Source organism: Capra hircus, chromosome 9 (genome assembly GCF_001704415.2).
Source record: "Capra hircus breed San Clemente chromosome 9, ASM170441v1, whole genome shotgun sequence".
Classification (NCBI taxonomy): Eukaryota; Metazoa; Chordata; class Mammalia; order Artiodactyla; family Bovidae; genus Capra; species Capra hircus.
Window position 1 is genome coordinate 85766324 of NC_030816.1, and position 19383 is coordinate 85785706.

The following is a 19383-nucleotide window of genomic DNA, read 5'->3' on the forward strand; positions in this document are numbered from 1 at the left end:
CCTAGTTCCACTCACTCGCGGCTCCAGGATGGACCACTGCCTAGGGTGATGGGCAGGACGCCTGCCTGGTCTCCTGGATACCGGGCACCCCCCCACCCCCTCCCCCAACTCACCGTCTCAGGGGTAGGTCTTGCCGTGGGGTTTGACAGAAACAAGAACAAGATAGCTCAGGATGGGGGCGTTTATTCCCCACAGTCTGGATAACTTAATCTGACCTGTGGCCACTGTTTTATTGATTTCACCCTCGTGGCTCAGACAGCAAAAGCATCTGTCTACCACGCGGGAGACCCGGGTTCGATCCCTGGGTCAGGAAGATCCGCTGGAGAAGGAAATGGCAATCCACTCCAGTACTATTGCCTGGAGAATCCCATGGACAGAGGAGCCTGGTGGGCTACAGTCCATGGGGTCGCAGAGAGTCGGACACGACTGAGCGGCTCCCTTCAACGTGGCATCAGAATTCCCTATTTTGGGACAGCGCTTCCATCACTGCTTAAATCAAGTCGGCTTAAAAACTTGCTCTCATGTCTTTCTCTAAGAGATCCGTGACTGACCACTCCCAATTTCCACCAAGACATAGAAAGTGAAGCCAAATAAGAGGGCAGTGCGGCCTGCTGTGAAAGAAGAAAGTGTTAGTCACTCTGTTACATCTGACTGCAGCCCCGTGACTGTAGCCCACCAGGCTCCTCTGTCCATGGGATTCTTCAGGCAAGAATACTGGAGTGGGTTGCCATTCCCTTCTCCAGGGGATCTTCCCAGTCCAGGGATTGAACACAGTCTCCCACATTGCAGGCAGATTCTTTACTGTCGGAGCCAACTTTATTAAAAACCAATTTTCGTTTCCACCCATGCATCAGCTGAGTGAAGGGGCTGATCTTTAAAGGCCTTCTGGAAGGATATATAATCCTGAGTTATATTGAAACCTTTTCCAGGAGTGATTTATTCTTTCCAACAAGTCATGATTTTTAAATATGTTAAATCCTAGTTGAAATGCTACATCTTCTGAAAATGATGTACCAGTTTTATTGATAAACACAAAAGGCCCAGAACATTCTACCCAGGAACTATCTTGAAAGTGCATTATCCTTTTCTCCTGCACCCATCAGAACGGCCGCAATTTCCAAAATCTGTTCTTTTCTTGACAATAAGCTTTTCACGTTGGGATCTCTGCCTCCTCAGCAGTCTCCCCCTCCTAGCCGTGATGAAAACGCTGAAGGGCAGAAAGAGAGTTTCTAAGTAATACTTTGATTATACCATTTACAAATAAAATATCCCAAAATAGCATATTGTAGGGCAGGGTGAAAGGATTTTCAATCTCATTTGATCTAAGTGTTTTGAAAATACTTCAGTGAGTTAAGAGAGAAGAGATGTGTTCTAAGTACATGACCACACCCTAGAGGTCATTTACTGATGAGTGAGAACATGAAGAACGCAGTAAATGTGACCTGTCAGGGAATGGTCACTTTCAGTGGTAGAGAATCCACCTGCCAACATGCGCGAGACTCAGGTTCCATCCCTGGGTCGGGAAGACCCCTCGAGGTGGAAATGGCAACTTGTTCCAGTTCGGCGGGCTTACAGTCCATGGGGTTGCAAGCAGTTAGACACAAGTTAGCCACCAAACATCAATAGCATGTAACTATTAATATGCATGGATTTGATCATTTAAGGTTCCGGAAGCAATGAAAATCTCTCTCGGGAGATATCCTTGTTTGCCATCCTGGGCTTCTGCTACTATACACTTACCCTGAAATCTCACTCGGCTTGCTTCTTCTCAATTTGTCTTCTTCATTGAAAGGCAAACTTCTCTCAGCAAAGAACAGTGACTAACTATGCGAGGTCATGCACGGTTCCAGTGCAGTGTGAAAAGCCCTTGCGTTCGCAAGCCACGTGTTTCAGGTTGAACCAGAGGCAGGCTGATGCACGTAACTGGCGTAACTTATCACGGCCATATGTACCTTATTTTCAGACCACCCTACTAGGAAGATTTTGACTCATTCCAGGGCAAAAGTTAACCTTACCACCACCATCAGCTAGAAGTTCTTTAACAGCTTTTCTTGAATTCTAATTCAGAGATAATGAATATTTTTGAAGGCAAAGCAAAATATATAAACTCCCTGTGAAGCTGTAAATGGGATTAACTGCCTATGTATTTCTAGAATCTCGGGTTTATTTCAACTAAATAAAAGATTGATAATACTATAAAGAGAAATGGACACATTCAGTGTCTCTACAATTTCTGATATAAAAAGGGATAAGAAGACATTTCACTATCTTCTTTTCTCCTTGGCTCAAGACCCCAAGTGGGGTCATCAAGTAATGATGGGAACGGTGGACATTCATTTAATACCTTGCTCCCTTTATGATGCTTTAGGGCATCACTATGGTGTTCCCCTTCCAGCTCCCATTGTCTCTTTTCTACCTTCTTGAGTTATTCTGGGTCAAAAAGTACAAAAAATCCCCAGTATAGACTATTCAGTGTTGCAATGGAGCATTGATTGCTAAAGCAACATCAAAACGTCGGAGGCAAGGAGGAAGTGGGAGGGACCCTCTGAGCAATCCAGACTGCACTGTAGACTTCCGTACACTCCATCCAGTGAAGAGAACATGAATCCATCCGAATCCAGCAGAGCAATCCCAGGAAGAAGTCACTGGAAACTTTGCCTTGCGATTGTGGAAGGGGATTCCCCTAGCAGCTGGGGGACGAGGAGGCTCCAAGACCAACCTGCAGGGGTTGAGAACTCTCTCTCTTCAACCAAAGCAAGAACAGTAACAATAACCCAGCCACATGGGAGCCATTCAAAACAAGTTGCTACACACAGGGAAGAAAACATGAGTTATCACAGGAAAAAAAAGAAAACCTCAACAGCATTTTGCCTAGGACCCAGAAGAAACTCGTACAAATGTGTTTGACATCCTCAGGATTCAGAAAGATAAGGGAGAAATTCACAAGATGAGGCCAGACTCACATGAAAATAAGCCAATGCTGAGTGGCAAAAGGAAAACTGAAGACATTACAGCAGAATCAGCGTTCCCCAGAGGCACAGAAAATCATCGACCGCACAACATGGAACGGTACACGGAGACCACCGCCTTGAGAACCGCCCTTAGAAAGGACAAGGATGACACGCAACGTGAGGAAAGAGTATACAGTGGAGAACAGCAGACACCAGCAGGAGCTCAGAGTTACAGGAAGTCCCCAGGGGGTCACCAAAACAACAGGGAAAGAGATGATAGTGATGGGGGATGGAAAGGAGCTTTCAGAGATAAAAAGTGGCCCTTGTTTTGCAGGTAGAAAAGGTTCATTACAAAGAAAAACATCTGGAGGGGGGGAAGATGGTACACACAAAGAAATAACAATAGCACGGGCTAAGCGATTTTTGTAAGAGTAAATTCCAGAGAGCAATGAGAGTTGGAGGAGAAATAACTTACGTGCATTTACTCATCTGCGTGAGGAGGCGTGATGTAATAAACTGAACGGAAACTGGTGTAAGAAAAAGGAGAAGAAGAAGACAGATGGACTCGGTGAGCGTAATGCCCGCCTGTCCTTCATACAAAAGGTAACCGTGGACGTGCTGTAACTCTGAGAGTAAAGCCAAGTTAAGAATCCAGAAATGAGGATGTCACAGTTTGAAAAGCAAGTTGCATTAAGAGCCACTAAATATAGAGTTAGGTTTAAATAGTTGATGGAAAAGAGTTTCAAAACTGCATGACATGTCAAATAATTATTTTGTATATTATGTGGCAACAGCAACAAAAAAATCCAGAGAATTTGGGTAAAAGCGGAGACGATAAAAATATTTAAAGAGTCTATATATTAAAAGAAGGAAATTGAGTAGGTGGCAAGGAGGTGCTAAGAGCCAAAAGCACAAAATAAAGTTAAAATGTGAAAGCAAATACATCAGCCATGAAAATTAAATTTCAAATTGGTTTGTGGAAAACAAAATCTGAATATAAGCTCTTTTTACATATGAAAGCAAATAACACTTAAACATTTAAATTAAAAGCTATATTGGGGGGAAAAGAAGGCAGGAGTAGTTATTTTATTTTATTTTTTCGAAAAGTAGAATTTAATGAAAAGTTTAATGAAAAGTTTCATCTGTGTAAAGAAGTTGAATTTACATTGATAAAAATATTCACAGTAAAGATGCTGTTGACATGACCCTCTGGGCTGTGTGATAACATCGTGTTCTGGAAGAACAATCAGCTGCTAGACTGATATTTTGTGCTTCTGGAAAAAGAGCAAACCTCTTGATTGAGAGAGAGTAAGAGTCCTTCCTCCATGGCCTGACCTTGGGCCCTAAAATCTATGTACAATCTCTACCAAACCAAGGGGACTGCCTACCTTCTAAAGCACCACTTCCTGGCTTTACTGCTCACATGAGTAGTTTTCAGACCCCAGGATAATGAAGGTTCCACAATCAGTAGATGTGAAGCAGACTTGAGATGCTACATCTCTAACAAGCCCCCAGTTGAGACTGCTGCTGTGGGGTCAAGGCAAGGCTGTGGGGTCAAGCTTATGCCAGAACTCCTCAGACCCTGCTGCAAGACTCTGGGCTTGAGAGCAAGTCTGGAAATGAGCTGGTAGAAGACAGATCCATGATCACTTTCTTGTATGTAATAAATCTGGAAAACTGCTTCATTCATGATGTGACTAATTAAAGAAGCATAAAGTTTGATTTTTAGACCCTAAAAGTATCTATCAGTAGATTAGAATAGGTGATATATCAGATGAAGTACTGTGCTATGCTTAGTCGCTCAGTCGTGTCCGACTCTTTGCGACCCCATGGACTGTAGCCCGTCAGGCTCCTCTGTCCATGGGATTCTCCAGGCAAGAATCCTGGAGTGGGTTGCCATGCCCTCCTCCAGGCGATATTTTCAGCCCAAGGATTGAACCCAGGTCTCCTGCATTGCAGGCAGATTCTTTACCATCAGAGCCACCAGGGAAGCTCATCAGATGAAGTACTAAGGAAAAAAAAAAAAAAGAAACACTGTCAATAAGGCAACAACTGTTTGAAAAAAGCCAAAGGAGCATGCAAAAATAATTAATAATAATAATAACATGACAAAAGGAAAATCAAATAATCCGTGATGATCACAAATAACCACTTATCACAAGAAAAGAGCCTTGGTTTGAAAACTTCTTTTGAGAGAGAGTTCCCACTGTCTGATTGTTCCAACAATATGGTTCTTGAGGGGGCTATCACACATGGAATAATGGTAAGACGTTGCCTCTCTTACCCAAAATTGCCTTCTTTCTTCCTCAAGCCTTTCAATATCGTTTTGTGCAAGTTTTGTATAAATCAGTAATCAATTGTTTCACTCTTATGATGACGTAGTTGCTTTTGAACTATGATTTTGGAGAAGACTCTTGAGAGTCCTTTGGGACTGCAAGCAGGTCAAACGAGTCAATCCTAAAGGAAATCAACCCTAAATATTTGTTGGAAGGACTGAGGCTAAAGCTGAAGCTTCAAAACTTTGGCCACCTGATGGCAAAGAGCCGACTCATTGGAAAAAGATACTGATGCTGGGAAAGATTGAAGGCAGGAGGAGAAGGAGGTGGCAGAGGATGAGATGGTTGGATAGCACGACTGACTCAATGGACATGAATTGGAGCAAACTCTGGGAGACGGTGGAGGACAGGGGAGCCTGGCGTGCTGCAGTCATTGGGTCACAAAGAGTTGGACACGACTGAACGACTGAACAGCAAACAACCGTCCACTGCAAATCACACAATTTCTGTGATTCCATTTTTCTCTTAGGCAACTTATTTTCCTCGGTATTGATCATTGCCTCTCATTTTGTTTGCTTGTTTTGTGTATACCCAGGGATCAAACCCTAGTCACTTGCATCTCCTGCACTGGACTGTGTATTCTTTACCTCTGTACCACCTGAGAAGCCTGCTTGCTATTTTTTTTTTTTCCCCAAATACTTCAGGATCTAGGAAATGAATGTTCTTTTCCCTGTTTTCAGAGCATCAGGCAACTTATCAATTCCCTTTCTGTCCCTGGAGTTACCCCTCGTGCCCTCCCCCTTTCTGCCTCTTCTCCTTAGTCCTCTTTCCTGTTTGACCTCTTTTTTGCGTAGCTGTTTGCCCTATTTTCCTCCTTATGTTTTGAAATGCACATCTTCCAAAAGTTTCTTATGAGTATGTGAAAGGTGTATATTTTCAGCCCTTGCTTATCGGAAAAGTCTACCATCACACTTACTAGTTTGGCCACATTGAAAATCGTTTTCATCCAGAGTTTTGAGGCCATGTCTTTGCTGCCTTCCGGGTCCTCACACTGCTTTGAAAGTCTTGATTTTCACCTGTTTCCAGCCACTTGCCTGTGGCTCATTCCCCACAGTCTCCGAGAGCTTCCTGGCTGTGCTCTTCATCTCTGGTAATGTGAAATTTCACGTTGATAGGCTTTGATGTGGCTGTGTTTTCATTCATTGTCCTGGGAAGTTTCGGTTTAGAGACATATGTCTTCCAGCCCTAGAAGCTTTTCATGTATTATTCCTTTAATGATGCTCTCCCTCCACTCTCTCTTACTTCTCTGCTGTAATTCCTGCTGCAATACATTGCACCTTGTGGGCTGATTCTCTCATTTTGTTAGCCTTTTGCTCATATTTTCCAACTCTGTCTTAGTTCTACTTCCTGGGGAATTTCCTTGACTTTATCTCCCAGAAATATGATTGGATAATGTGTTAATTATCTAATTTGACCTTATTCTCATTGTTCTTTTTAAATAGTATTTTGCTCCCTTCTTTTATCAGTACATTATGCCCATTCTTTTATTTCTCCATGAATATTTACTATAGATTTGTAGGATTTGGGTGTCTATTTTTTTTTTTCCTTCCTAACTCATTATATCCTTTCCCCCCTCATTCAGTTACCAATTAACTTCCTTTTTACTAGCTGTTATGACTTTCCCACTCCTGGATATAGATCAACAGGATGGTGTACTAGTTGTGAGTAGCTCCTATGTAATCAGACTGCGCAGCTTATAAACCTGCCACGTGTTGCCACGTGACCTGAGGCTAGTTGCTTTCCTCCATGTAACACTGTTGCTTCATCTATAAAATGAGGATAATAGTATGCATTTATATTTTCTCTCTAGTTTATTGCCAGCCAGTGGTTTCTGTATTTTATGTTTTATACTATTTTTTTAAAGTCTCACCTTATTTCTATTTAACTTCCCAACCCAGTGGATCTTCCAAACCCAGGAATTGAACCCAGGTCTGGTGCATTGCAGGCTGGATTCTTTACCATCTGAGCGCCACCAGGGAAGCCCAAGAATACTGGAGTCGGTAGCCTATCCCTTCTCCAGCGTATCTTCCCGACCCAGGAATCAAACCAGGGTTTCCTGCATTGCAGGCAGATTCTTTACCAGCTGAGACACCAGGGAAGCCCTATTTAACTTTAGGTTTATATGTTTTAAATTTTGTATTGAATTACAGCTGACTCGCAATTTTATCTTGGTTTCAGGTATACAGTGTAGTGATTCAGTATTTTTACAGGTTATACTCCATTTCAAGTTGTTACAAAATGTTAGCTTTATTCCCTATGCTGTACAGCATATCCTTGCAGCTTATTTATTTTATACACGTACTTTGTCTCTCTGAATACAATACACCTGTCTCACCCCTCCGCCTTCCTTCTCCCCATTATTAACCACTGGTTTGTTCTCTTTATCTGTGAGTTTGTTTCCACTTTGTTATGTTCACTGTTCTGTTTTATTTTTAGGTTCCATGGATAACTGCTAACATACAGTATATGTCTTTCTCTGACTTGTTTCACTAAGCATAATATCCTCTAGGTCCATTCATGTTTCGGCAAATGTCAAAATTGTATTTGTTTTATGGCTGAATAATATTCTATCATGTATGTATACACCACATCTTCAATGCAGTTGGTTTATCCAGATAGGATTCAAATCGTATTATTCAGTCTAGCTACTATAATCCTCACGTCACAGGTGACAGAACTGAGGCATGTGGAATGTAAGAAAAATGTCCATGTCATACAGCTGCAAAATGGTGGACCTGGGGAGCCGAATCCTATCTGGATCCCCGGAGCATCTTCTCTTCTTTACAAAGCTCCGTGCCGCATCCACCACAAGGGACTCTTTATAGACGCGTAGAGAATAGTTATAAAAATTAGCCAGATCCTACGCCGTAAAACAAACCTCAAGAAATATCAAAGCATGGAAAGCATACGAAGGAGGTTATAGAACCAAAATGCGATGTATGTTAGAGAGCCTTTTTTTTAAATCAATAACTAAAACATTCGCGTATATTTTGAAATTGACACATACTTTTACATGCCCCATGAGTCAGATAAGAAATTCTAATGAAATTATTAAGTATTCTAACTGCATAATGATTAAAATATCACATAAATTACATGTTAAAAACTTACAAAAATATTACATTAAAATAGTACAAAAATATATTAAAATATTTAACACACATGAGATAGTAAAATAGGATTAGAAAGAAATATGTAGCTTTAAACATGTTATAAAAAAAGATAAACAAGGAAAACAGTAAATTAAGTATCCCTCTCAATAAATGACAGGGAGAACAGTAAAAGAAAGTCAAAGGAAGAAAAAATTATTAGTATAAAAGCACAGTAAGATTAAAATAGGATACAGTCAAGTAAGTGAGAGCATTAAAACTGAACACTGATTGGCTTCCTGACATGATTTATACAATTGATAAACACTTGTAAAAGTTAATAAATAAAAAAGTGAAAAAAAAAGGCAAAAATAGCCAATGTCAGAAGTGAAAAAGGGAGTGTTATTTAGGCCCTACAGACATTGATAGGATATGTTGATAGTATATTATAAACAACTTTATCCCTAAAACTTTGGAATTTCAATTAAATGGTCAAGTTTTTGGAATATGTAACTTACCAAAACTGACACTAAAACCTGAAAAATAAAAAATAACTTAAAGTACACAGGGTGGTATGTCAAGTGAAGAAATTAAATTCGTAATTAAAATTCCTCATACAGAGATAATAGAAGGCTTGGTTAGTTGTGCCAAAGACTTAACAGAAAAAATAGTTTAAATCTTCCTCAAATTTTCCCAGATAATGAAAACAGAAAATTTAGATTCTATATCCTTTTATGATGCAACATCACTTTCTACCAACAAGGACATTACAAGAAATTATAAGAAGGAATCTTCCATGACAATCTCATTCATAAATATTAATGAAAAACTTCTCAACAAAATTACTAGCGAACTGAATCTATTGATATGTAAAAATTATTCGTATCTCATGACAAACTTGGTTTTATTTCAGGAAGATAAGATTGGCTTAACATTAGTAGAATCAGTTAATGGTGTTTATATTTGTGTATTAAAGGGTAAAAGTCAAGCATCTCAAATGATGGTAAAAAGCATTTGATAAAATTCAACACCCATTTCTATTTTTAAAACAAACTAAGAATAGAAGGAGATCTGACCAGTCCATCCTAAAGACCAGTCCATCCTAAAGGAGACCAGTCCTGGGTGTTCATTGGAAGGACTGATGCTGAGGCTGAAACTCCAATACTTTGGCCACCTTATGCGAAGAGTGGACTCATTGGAAAAGACCCCAATGCTGGGAAGGACTGGGGGCAGGAGGAGAAGGGGACAACAGAGGACGAGATGGCTGGATGGCATCACCGACTCGATGCACATGAGTTGGGGTGAACTCCGGGAGATGGTGATGGACAGGGAGGCCTGGCATGCTGCGATTCATGGGGTCGCAAAGAGTTGGACATGACTGAGCGACTGAACTGAACTGTAGAAGGAAATTCTCTTAATATGATAGACGGAATCTTTAATTTTTTTTTCAATCAGAGCAGGCTAGGTTATGTGGAAATAACAACCAGTCTCCAGAATCAAAAGCTTAAAACAGTAAGTGACTTAAAGTTCTGTTTCTCACATCTGCTGCACGCCTACCGCAGGTTAGTGGTGATGAAGGCGTTCTCTTCACTATAGTTGTTTAGAGGCCAGAATGTTATAATTCTACCATGGACATTATGACTAATAAATGGTGGAGACTCTGGATTCTGTTTCCTTTCAAGAGTGTCAGTTCTAATTCTAATGGACAGTTAACCTGCTAAACACCAACTCTAAACTTTGTCTTCCCTGGGGTGAACAGCCGGCTAAGTTCTTTCATCTTCCAACTTCTGCTCAGTTTCCATGCCTACTGGGATCTCTCTCAGGTGTGTCATCCTTAGAGATCAGCTCAGGCAGAATTTCCATGCAGATTTTTTTGTTTGCTTCATCTGTAGGTCTCTGTCTTCCAGAATTCCCTCCCTCTAATTTTTTTTTCATGCTCTGCCAGCCCAAAACTCTGTTCTCTGATACCTCAATTAAGTGTACCTTCTGTTTCCTTCTGCCTCAGGACACACACCTTAGAGAGACAAAACCTTTCAGCTCATGAGTCTGACCTAGCACACTTGCATCTTGCAGGGAGGGACTCCCATCCGGCTTCTGCCTACTTGCCATTCTTTGGCACGACAGTCAAGGGGTCCCATTAGGTATCAGGCTGTGTATTATGTTCTTGACTTAGTTTCTTTCTGTTTCCCTTCATGCACCCCATTCTCTAGCCAGACTGATTGTGCTATAGAACTTCTCTTGTGCTTTTCTAATTGTGTGTCTTTGCTCACTTTGGAAGTACACCCATTCTCACACATTAACAAATGCCTAATGCCTAAAGTTAGTCACTCGGTTGTGTCCAATTCTTGGTGACCCCATGGACTGTAGCCTCCAGGCAAGAATACTGAAGTGGGTGGTAACCATCCCCTTCTCCAGGAGATCCTCCCAACGTGACCCAGGAGAACCTGAGTCTTCTGCACTGCAGCTGGATTCTTTATTTGAGACACCAGGGAAGCCCTAAAAACCCACTTCCAATAGGAATTGTTTTGAGATCTTCTTTTGATTCTTCTCTCTCTCCCTGCTCTCAACTCTAGTCCTCTCCACACCCTGTCCTCCTGTTCCTACAGAACTTTGTATCTTTCTCTCTTATGTCATTCAGAATATAATAGAAAGTAATATATACCCACTCAGATGGTAAAAACCCACCTGCCAGTGCAGGAGACACAGGGGACATGAGTTCGATCCCTGATTTGGGAAGATCCCCTGGAGAAGGAAATGGCAACCCACTGCAGAATTCTTGCCTGGAGAATTCCATGGACAGAGGAGCCTGGCAGGCTACAGTTCATGGGGTGGCAAGGAGTCGGACCAACTGACCAACTAACACTTTGACTTTCACATCATCGAATGCACTGTCTAGTATACAGTAGATGCATCAAAATATCAATATTTTCAAAATTAATCAGGTCATTCCTGCTGTCCATACTGAAATTTGTATAGGTATCATAGTCAAAAGCATGAAGTGGCCATTTAGGGTTGCCACTGTATTGCATATTATATAAAAACCACCTCATAAGAATCCTTAATATGAAACAAATAAAGCGTATGATGATATAATGCTTTCCACTTATTAGAGGAATTATTTAAGTAGTGAGAGTAATTGTTTATTCATCTACATTGTTTTATGTGATGCCTTCTGTTTGTGAGCCCTAACATCCATTTGTGAGATGGTCCGCTAGGAGGCAAGGTGACCTGGCTGCTAAAGAATTACAGAAATATCACTGATCTACAAATAGACAGGACATTAAACAGTGGCCTCATTAGGAGAGCTCTAATGAGTCGAGGTCACCCAGCTATAAAGGACAAACATGCACAGACTCAGCTGAAGCAATTTAAACAATAACATTTTCAAAAGCGAAATTGGTCTTTTTAAAGAATGCTCATTGAGAAAAAATATACTAAGGAAAGATAAAATATGAGATCACATGCAAAAATTATTTTGAGAATTCTATTTAATCAGAAAGCAAGTCCAATTGAAATGCACTATTTTTATGATCTAATAATTTTACTTATATCTCTTGAAATTTTATGGGTGAATTATTTTTAAAATGATAAAATGTAGTAATTTTTTAATTTAAGAAGAAAATACATAATTTGTTCTAAAAAATGTAAAAAGGGTGTATTACATAGGATTATTTTGGTTACAAGACACAAAAAAGAAAACGAATTCAAATTATCATAGTCAGGTTTGCTTAATAAATTCACATAGCTGAACTATCCTTTGGCCACCTGATGCGAAGAACTGACTCATTGGAAAAGACCCTGATGCTGGGAAAGATTGAGGGCAGGAGGAGAAGGGGACAACAGAGGATGAGATGGTTGGATGGCATCACTGACTCAATGGACATGAGTTTGTGCACACTCCGGGAGTTGGTGATGGACAGGCAGGCCTGGCGTGCTGCAGTCCATGGGTTCGCAAAGAGTCCAACATGACTGACTGATTGGACAGTCCTGGGTCTCCTCTCAGGGCTGGTTTAACGTTGGTGGCGTGTCAGGGTCACTCTGGCTCTGTTTCATCTGTGGTCATCTTAAAGCTGGCTCGCTTTTTGGCCTCAGGATACTCCAAGTAGATCCTGAGACTATACGCTTTCCTATTTATACCAGTGGGAAAGAACAAGTGTCACTGTCCCTTAATTTCCAGAAAGATTAAGAGTCAAAGATGCACCGTGACTGCACCAGCTCGGGGCACACGCCCAGCTTAGGACTGTGGTCAAGGGGAGTGGACACACAGACCCAACTGACTGACTCAGTTCCATGTGCCATGTGACCTGTGCACAGTGCAGCTTAGTGGGAGTGAACGAGATAGCTTCTCAGAAGACCAGGAATTCTATGGCAGAAGCATCTCTTGCACACCAAGCATCTGCTGCTGCTGCTGCTAAGTCGCTTCAGTCGTGTCCGACTCTGTGCGACCCCATAGACGGCAGCCCACCAGGCTCCCCCATCCCTGGGATTCTCCAGGCAAGAACACTGGAGTGGGTTGCCATTGCCTTCTCCAATGCATGAAAGTGAAAAGTGGAAGCGAAGTCGCTCAGTCGTATCTGACTGAGCAAACTGATGCTCCCAAATGGGAATTCCTGGCTACTGAGGGCCGTGGAATCTGGAATCCCCCCTTTTCTGAGGGAGCTTCAGCAGGTGGTACTAAAGCCCGTGCTTCTCTGTGGTCTCTGGAGACTAGCGTGGCCGCTGGAGAATGTGGGCCTGGCTCCTGGGGTCTAGTGATGGCTGCACCGTGTTGTACAGATTGGTGCATCTTCTCGAGTTCGGGAGACTGATGCACACCCCTAAATAGCTGCTGTGGTCACTGGTGGAAGTTGCGAGGAAATGCCCTGTAACATGATGAGCAGGCTCTTCCTGAGGGACATGTCATGTTGGATATGCGTCGTCATGGCCCGGTGGGGCTGTAAAGTCCAGCTGCCTGGAGGATGCTCCTCACTGTCCTTCCTCTCTGTCCGTTTCTCTCACACTTAGCCTGTCAGTTGCCTTACTGCCTTTAATTCTCCATCAAAGAGTGTCATGATGTAAAACCTGGTGTCCCTCTGCGTGAAGTCCTACAATGTAAATAATATGGGAGTGGACACAAGGTGATAGTAGCCTGAGGCAGAGGCTAGATATTCTCAGAGGCATTTAGTTACCTGCTCACTTGCCAGAAGAAAAATTCCTGAGAAATGCAAATCAAAACCACAATGAGGTACCACTTCACACCAGTCAGAATGGCTGCGATCCAAAAATCTGCAAGCAATAAATGCTGGAGAGGGTGTGGAGAAAAGGGAACCCTCCTACACTGCTGGTGGGAATGCAAACTAGTACAGCCACTATGGAGAACAGTGTGGAGATTCCTTAAAAAATTGTAAATAGAACTACCTTATGACCCAGCAATCCCACTGCTGGGCATACACACTGAGGAAACCAGAATTGAAAGAGACACATGTACCCCAATGTTCGTCGCAGCACTGTTTATAATAGCCAGGACATGGAAACAACCTAGATGTCCATCAGCAGATGAATGGATAAGAAAGCTGTGGTACATATACACAATGGAGTATTACTCAGCCGTAAAAAAGAATTCATTTGAATCAGTTCTGATGAGATGGATGAAACTGGAGCCGATTATAGAGTGAAGTAAACCAGAAAGAGAAACATCAATACAGTATACTAACACATATATATGGAATTTAGGAAGATGGCAATGACGACCCTGTATGCAAGATAGGAAAAAAGACACAGATGTGTATAACGGACTTTTGGACTCAGAGGGAGAGGGAGAGGGTGGGATGATTTGGGAGAATGGCATTCTAACATGTATACTATCATGTAAGAATTGAATCGCCAGTCTATGTCTGACGCAAGATACAGCATGCTTGGGGCTGGTGCATGGGGATGACCCAGAGAGATGTTATGGGGAGGGAGGTGGGAGGGGGGTTCATGTTTGGGAACGCATGTAAGAATTAAAGATTTTAAAATTTAAAAAATAAAAAACTAAAAAATAAAAAAAATAAATTAAAAAAAAATAAAAAAAAGGAAGAAAAATTCCTTCCAGACCCATGAGGGCGAATAAAACCAGGTCTACCCCTACGTGAATAGAGAAGAAGACTCAGAATGAGCCAAAATAAAAATGATGAGGATGGAGATTACAGCTGGCCACGCCAGAAGGTCACAGTAGAATGAAGGAAAGAGCTAAAAGTAGCCTTACTGCATTTCAAACTGTTTCGACTGCCTATGGCCGTCCCTTTCCCATTCTCGAACACACACACTCTCTCGCCCTTCCTGTGTAGTTGAGAGCAAGGACTCTGAAGTCAGACTCCCCGCTCAGAACTCTAACTCTGCCACATACATACCAGCTGTCAGACAAGGTCACCACTTGGGGGCTGAATTTATAAAACTGATTAGTTTAGTGATTAAGTGAGAAAGTACACTTTAAGCTCTTAGCAGAGGCTGTCATATGTGATAAACATTAGGGTCGTCCTTATCATCACCATCAGCATCATTCTCTACTGGACTGTGGCGACAGATTTTGGGTACACAGGATAAACCCTCACATCGTTATCTTCATCTTTCCGCAGGAGAGCTGAGCTTCAGTCAGGGAACTGCACTACTGCAGAGTGTTGTTTGTTTTTTTGTTTCTGTATTTTTTTCTTTTTTTTTCAAAAAATGCCAGGGAACCCACCTGCATCAGGATGATTTGTTCACCAAGAACAAACACGTAAGCTCAGGTCCCAGCAGGTGTCTAGTCTGATTGCTCAAAGTCCATGCTAGCGCCTGTGTTCACTGAGAAGCTCTGAACATCTCTCCTGAGCAGGCTCCAAGTCTGGGGCTGTTATCCATCAGGATTTGGTGGGATGCTAAGAAGTGGAGTCTAACCACAATAAGCACAGGCTTTGGGCTCATGAAAACCTGGCCGTTAACTAGCTATGTGGTTATGATAAATTATTTCACCTTTCCCAGGGGTTTGGGAAAAAAAAAAAAAAAAAAAACTTCCCAAGCATTCGGTAAGGATTCACAGATCATATAGGTTGGAGGTTTAGCACAGTGCCAAATCAAGTTGGTAATAATAGTAAAGTATTATTTTTACCTCCTTAGTGTTCCTTCATGGCATGTCTCTACAGACCTCCTAACTCTGGGTCATCAAAAAATTAATAGATTTGGATTTTGTAACATTCATCCATGTTACAGTCAAAATGTTGGATGGAAATTGGATTTGGTCAAGTATGGACCATCGCAGTATTCCAGTAGGGACAATGCAGGTTGATACTAAACCATCAGAGCATGTTGCCTAAATTCAGTTATTCACAACATAAGGAAAAAAGAAAGTGCTTAATTCTTCAACCATTTCTGTATCTTGCCTTCAAGAGAATTCTTGCCAGATGCCTTGCGATATAGTCTTTTATGATCTCTTTTGTGGGTGAACTTGTTAGAACGCATGAGATAAGCTTGGCCTGACATTCCAGAGAGCTCACACTGGCTCCTAGTAACCATGCTGTCTTCCTGAAAGCTCTCAGATCACTTGCTTAAATAGTAATAATTAGTCCTAGAATTGTACCAGATATTGATGTCAAGCTTAAAGTGAAGTCTCTCAGTCGTGTCCGACTCTTTGCTACCCGAGGGACTGTAACCTACCAGGCTTCTCTGTCCATGGGGTTTTCCAGGCAAGAATACTGGAGTACTGGGCTGCCATTTCCTTCTCTAGGGGATCTTCCTAACCCAGAGATCGAACCCGGGTCTCCTGCATTGCAGACAGACGCTTTACCGTCTGAGCCACCAGAGAAGCATTTCTTCTTTGGGGAGGAAAAGGCAGCTCCTTTTTTGGAAAGTAGTGTATTTCCTCATCTTCTGTTTTGTAGCACACCTTGCAACTGTCTCGTTTTGTGAATAGCCTGGGTGCACTCTACCTTTGTTCACAGACTGCTACTTCTGTTATCTGAAAGCTAGTTCAGACTTAGACACTTTTTCTCAACCAAAGGAAGAAACATAACCCTAACTCTTAGAAGCAATGCCTGCTTGTCACAGCAGATTGTCGCTTGCTTTTACTCCAAGAGTGGTCCCGAGACTGGCCAACTCCTTCATCTGGTTGTCATTCCACCGTCACGCATTCCTTCAAGTTGAACTGAGTCAGCAGTATGGGACAGGGGAGCAGGCCACTCCAAAGAAACCGATCCTCCTCTGCTTTTTGACAAAGGACGGTACTGATAAGTTTACTCTCAAATAACTGTTAGAGACTTCAGACAAATACCGCATGAGAGCAAACACAGGCCCAGCCCTGCTTGCAGGAAGATCGAAGAGGAGCCTTGAATGAGATTGTTCTTCAGGTTCCTCTGGGCCTAGAAAGTTGTGAGTACCAAACAGGTCATGCTGCTAACTATAATGTGGAGACCACCTTGGTAACTGGTGGTCTTGTTTATTTCAGCAAATTATATCAATTGTGTATCTGTCTTTAAAACTAAGTGTTTAGTGAAAAGAAAGGCCAAACACTGTCACCAAATACTGAGTTGTATTCTATCGTCCTGAAAAGTGAAAAAATCAAATTGTTTGGTCTCTCAGTCGTGCCTGACTTCAGGTGACCCCTCCAGGCTCCTCTGTCCATAGAGTTCTCTAGGCAAGAATTACTGGAGTGGGTTGCCATTCCCTTCTCCAGGGGGATCTTCTCAACCTAGGGATTGAACCTGGGTCTCTTACATTGCAGGTGGACTCTAGCTTCTGAGCCACCAGGGAAGAATATAATCTTATCTATCAAATAAGGGGAAAAGTTACCCACTTGGAATAACAAAGTTTTGATGGAAAATCTGAATTTTGCATTAAAATAATCCCTTCTGTATGAGATTAGAGAAAAAAAATGATGCTTTTCTTATAACACTTATTGGAAAACAATGAATTTCAGAAAAATGGTAATACTTTTAATAGACTTACTCCGTAAAATAGCTAAGCTAATTCTCTGATGCTTTAATTGAGAACTCAGGCCACATGATATTTGCTTGTATAGCAAATGAGTTCTGTTTTGGAAGGAGAGTAATTTCTATAATTTTAAAACCTAAATTTGGTTTGAAAGCATATTTTGAATTCATTATATTCTGAAAATTAAAAATGGATATGTTTACAGCTCCTTGACTAGCAAAATTTACATTCATTTCAGTTTAATTCAACTAATATGATATTGGTCACAGAAATGTAATTATTAGTTAAATATTTCAACATCAGGAAAAATAATACGTAAAATACTGTAGGATATCTATAATAGGAAAATCATAAAGACAGAAAGTAGATGAGAGCTTACCAGAGGCTCAAGGGGAAGTGAGTGGAGAGGGCTTTTTTTAAAAAGAGGTATAGAGTTTCTGTTTCAGGTGATCAAAAATTTGGAAATAGTGGTGATAACTGTACAACATCGTGAATATAACTAAGCCACTGAATTGTATACTTAAAAACAGTTAAATAACACTTTATATTATATATATATTCTACACAGTAAAATTAAAATACATAAGATATCAAAATAAGAATGATTCAAACACTAGTAAACCTAACAAAGGGCTTCCCTGATAGCTCAGTTGGTAAAGAATCTGCCCGCAATGCTGGAGACCCTGGTTCGATTCCTGGGTCGGGAAGATCCGCTGGAGAAGGGAAAGGCTACCCACTTCAATATTCTTGGGCTTCCCTTGTGGCTCGGCTGGTAGAGAATCCGCCTGCAATGTGGGAGACCTGGGTTCGATCCCTGGGTTGGGAAGATCCCCTGGAGAAGGGAAAGGCTGCCCACTCCAGTATTCTGGGCCTGGAGAATTCCACGGACTGTACAGTTCATGGGGTCACAAAGAGTCAGACACGACTGAGTGACTTTCACTTTTACTTTCAAACCGAACAAAAGTACACAGAATCTACATGAAAAGTACTCTAAAGCTTTTCTGAGGGGATTAATGAAAGAAAAATAGGAACAGGTGAAGAAATACATGTTCCTGAATGGAAAGATGGCCATTTCTGACTATTTATTCTCTACATTTGTTGGAAATTTTTATCAAAGTGCCAAACACTTTTTAACCATATCAAATTATTCTAAATTTCATCTCAAAATGTAGATACCAACAAAACCCTACTGTATAGCACAGGGAACTCAACTCAGTGTTATGTGCCAGCCTGGAGCCGGGGGCAGGGGGCGGGGGTGGGGAGAACGGACACACGCACAAGTACGGCTAAGTCCCTTCATTCAGTTCACCTGGAACTATCACAACATTGCTAATCAGCTCTGCCACAATACAAAATATTTTTGGCATTAAAAAAACCAATTTTTAAAAAAGAACAATCAAGAAAATATTGAGAAAGAACAAGGAGACAGGGCTAGAGTTCTGCTACATTAAAACATAAATTATGATCAGGAAGAATAATATTTTAGGTAAGTAGGCAGAGGAACTAAAAAACCTCTTGATGAAAGTGAAAGAGGAGAGTGAAAAAGTTGGCCTAAAGCTCAACATTCAGAAAAGGAGGATCATGGCATCTGGTCCCATCACTTCATGGCAAATAGATGGGGAAACAGTGGAAACAGTGTCAGACTTTATTTTTTTAGGCTCCAAAATCACTGCAGATGGTGACTGCAGCCATGAAATTAAAAGATGCTTACTCCTTGGAAGAAAAGTTATGACCAACCTAGACAGCATATTCAAAAGCAGAGACGTTACTTTGCCAACCAAGGTCCGTCTAATCAAGGCTATGGTATTTCCAGTGGTCATGTATGGATATGAGAGTTAGGCTGTGAAGAAAGCTGAGCACCGAAGAATTGATGCTTTTGGACTGTGGTGTTGGAGAAGACTCCTGAGAGTCCCTTGGACTGCAAGGAAATCCAACCAGTCCATTCTAAAGGAGATCAGCCCTGGGTGTTCTTTGGAAGGAATGATGCTAAAGCTGAAGCTCCAGTACTTTGGCCACCTCATGTGAAGAGTTGACTCATTGGAAAAGACTCTGATGCTGGGAAGGATTGGGGGCAGGAGGAGAAGA

The 19383-nt window shown here is 41.5% G+C and overlaps 1 protein-coding gene across 2 annotated transcripts in view; it reads left to right on the plus strand.

The window, feature by feature from the left end:
- Nucleotides 1–19383, plus strand: part of PACRG (PARK2 coregulated) — a 540483-nt gene that overhangs the window by 276572 nt on the left and 244528 nt on the right. The gene's annotated exons all lie outside the window — the stretch shown is intronic.